This window comes from Poecilia reticulata, linkage group LG10, assembly GCF_000633615.1.
Source record: "Poecilia reticulata strain Guanapo linkage group LG10, Guppy_female_1.0+MT, whole genome shotgun sequence".
Classification (NCBI taxonomy): Eukaryota; Metazoa; Chordata; class Actinopteri; order Cyprinodontiformes; family Poeciliidae; genus Poecilia; species Poecilia reticulata.
In genome coordinates, this window is record NC_024340.1 from 10886036 (window position 1) to 10889743 (window position 3708).

A 3708-nucleotide genomic window follows, 5' to 3' on the forward strand; every position below is an offset into this window, starting at 1 on the left:
TTTTTTACTGCAGCAGAGAAACTTTTTCAATCACAAATCTTGTGGCAATTTTTCCAAATTTTCTATTTGTAATTCAAGCCACAAAATCAAACCAGCTTTTCATTTTTACCGCTGGTAACAACACGCAATGACTGGCAAGTAAGTACGTTTCATCTTCTGTTAAACTCTTAAACCTTCTTAGAGGATTTGCAATCAAAATAAAAGTGCTAAAGTTGGTATGATTCAACCATTGGTATGAGTCAACATTACATTTATGATATAAACCCTTGATAAAAAGTGTAAACCCATTTAGCCCCAAAAAAATAATTTTTACAGTGGTCAAAATAATCTTTATTGAATTGACAGAAGAGACACTACACACTAAATGTCTGTGTGCAGTGAACAGCAATCCTTTCTGGATTAACCATGTACCATCATCAGCCATGGTAAAATGAATTTGAGCTTTTTTTTAAACATAAAACTAACCACTAGCTCTGATCTCTGAGCGAGGGAAAGGCAGCTCTGGAGAACAAATGCATGCTCAAACAAACAGTAAAAAAAAGGCCAATCTTTCCCTGATTATTTGCAGAAGAATAATAAAACGAACAGGTGGGAGACAAGGCTGAGACGCACCTGTCTATGCAGCGAAACCACGATAACTGATAAGTTGTCTGAAGGCGATTTATGAATCCTTTAAGAGCAGGAGGAAAACATTCATAAAAGAGGTAGTTACACCGTTAAATAACCAGGTTCCTGTTGTTGCTGTTGCTGCCAAAATGAAGATGTTGTTTTCGTGTGAAGGATGATTGATTAGGCTACAAATTTCAGRTTTAGTAACTTGGCTCCTGCCCTGTGCCTATCAGCTGGTGTCCCCTGGCACCCCTCACAAGCCACGCACCTCTGGTGGACGCAGTGTCACCCACGTCTCCCATATGCTGCCCACGGCGCTCCGAAGCTAATCACTCATTAGGGCGTCAATTACTGCAGAGGAGCAGCTTCAGCACCAGGCGCAGACCTGTCCCGCTGGGAGATCTTGAGATCGTGTAGACCGGCGATGGTGACTTGGACACGCTTTACATTCAGCCCTTCTCACCCCTGTCGAAGTGTGTGGAGTTGGTGTTTGTGCGGTTCCGTGTGAGAGAGACAGTCGGGGTCGGGCAGTGTTAGTGAAAATCACCGTGACCTGCCTCGCCGCCAGMAGTTTAATGAGGCCTGGTCTTAGTTGAATAAATCGGCACGTTCTTCTCCCGGGGAGTCCATTCAGGGTTTTTTTTTTTGTTTTTTTTTGTATTATTTGGGGGCCTGCATGAATATTTCATTCCTTCGGCATCACTGCCAGCACAACAGCCTGTAACCCTGCGTGCAGGCTTTAAAAATGCGGCTACACTTCCCATCTGGTGCAGGGCGGGAGCGGAGGAGTGGCAGCGCAGGCCGAGGAGGTGTGAGGGAACATTGCTGAGGTCAACTTCTACTGACCCGCTGAAGCGCCCCGTGGCTCCTGCTGGGGGCCTTTACTTTACACTGAGACGTGGTGGATAGTATGGACTCCATGTTAACTCACTTCAGGTTAGTCACAGGCTTCACAACTAAAAGGTTTTAGAAGACAGGACGTTCTATGGGCTGTAACTATACATGCATACATTATAGATTTCAGTCTATAAATAGATTATAATTTTCCTGACCAAAATAAAATAACCAAAAGCTATGTCAGCAGAAACAACGTGGTACGTAGCAAAAATGGTAAATAAATATGATTTTTAAAATAATGCAAAGTTTTCTACAAGATTATTTTATGTTAAATTTAAATGATGTCATCTCAAWATAATATCGGTTCAATTTYACTCAGCCAAGCAAGCAAATAAWAAAAAAWAAATAACATGACTAAGAAATAAATCTATTTATTATTAGATATTGTTGCTTATAAACCCAAATTATGTTTTACAATTGTATAAATATTTAAAGTTAAAAATATGTTATCTATTACATTATGTCCTTAAATTGCTTTTCAGTCCGATTAAATAAAATKTATGCATGAGYGTTATGTAAATAAAACAATACATGTTGAATCTGATGACTGATGCCAGCAAMACAAACACAGCTTTTGACGGAAACTCCAAATAGCCTCAAATATTTAACTTCTAAACATTATTATTTTCGTTAGTAATCATTTTCCCACAGATTTCTTCCTACTCTCTGCAGCAAGAGGTAACCAGCTCCACCGAATTCAGCTTCAACCAGGCACTGCACTGACGACACCAGTCCAACATGGTCAGTCCAACCTGGTCGGACAAATTTCCCTCAGAAAATTTCACAACATCCGCTTACCGCCAACGGCTGCACACAACTCGCCACCGGCCTGGCAACCAGAGAGCTGCAGATGACTGCCTCTGGCCCGCGATGCTAGTGATGGAACCTGGCGTCAGTCCAGGCGCTTTGTTTCCTGAGCCCTAACCATTATTCAAACCTTAATCAGCCAAGAACAGCAGCACCCACTTGTGTCGACACAATGCCCCCGTGGCTGCTGTTCAGCTAACCACCCGAGCTACTGGATTTAGCATAGGTGGCTCGGACTTGAACCCAAGAGAGTTAGTTGCTGTTAAAAACTTCTTCTGACCAATAGTGGCAAATCATAGAAGTGAAAAATGTTTTGAATTTATTTAAAAAAATATATTTCTCCGTTTTGAGATTTGTGTGTTTTATTTAAAGACAAACAAAAAGTCTGGAGAGGAAGGATTCATTCTCAAATGTATTCAGGCCTAGACTTTGACTAGGACTTTCTAATACATTAAAAATACTTTGATCTGAACAGTACCATTGGCTACCGGGTCTTTTTCTGAAGTTGGTATTTTTCTTCTGTACCTGCTAAATAACAAGCACCCCCTGCAGCATGATGCTGCCACTACCATGTATTACTATGGAGACGGTGTGTCCAGGCTGATGTGCAGTGTCTCACATAAGAGCTTCTTGCACCTCAGATAAAAAGTTCAGTTTGTCCTTGTATCATAACTAACATGTTCTAAAAGTCCCTAAGGCCACCGGAGAGCAGGTGTGTTTTCACTGAGATTAATATACCGACAGATGGACTCCATTCACTAATTAGGTGACTGCTGAAAATAATTGGTTGCACTGGATTTAATTTAGGTGTATTACACACTTTTCAAATGTCCATTAAAAAAAAGAAAGCATGTATCCTATAGTTCTGTGCCTCTTTGTTCTGCTTTTTCACATATAATTCCAATTAAATGCACTGAAGTTTGTTATTTTGTGGAAAAATGTGGAAAAAAACAAAAAAAACCATACAAATACTTCTACAAGGCACTGCACATGGTCTGGTTATTTTAATAGCAATCATACTTATTAAACACAGCATGACGGGTGATGTGCCAAGCAAACCAAACAGTCTTGATGTTTCTCAGGGGACGCACTCAAACCCACTCAGTGAGCTCCCTAGGGAGCCACAAGGGCCCCAAATGTTCCCTCGTCTGTTAGGCTTGATTTAAGACAATTTTGTCCAATTTAAGGATAAACTCATGCTAAATTTATTTCTCAGCCACATTAGTGTATTTAGTAACCTAAACCCTGGCTTATTGTTGCTTAATATTATTACATTATTATTAAAGTAATACTGGTATTTATTGGACCTATTCTCAAAATGCAGGTCTATAAAGTGAAATAATTGTGATAAATAAGTGATGAACAAGAAACTTTAAACCAAAAATGCCTCATACT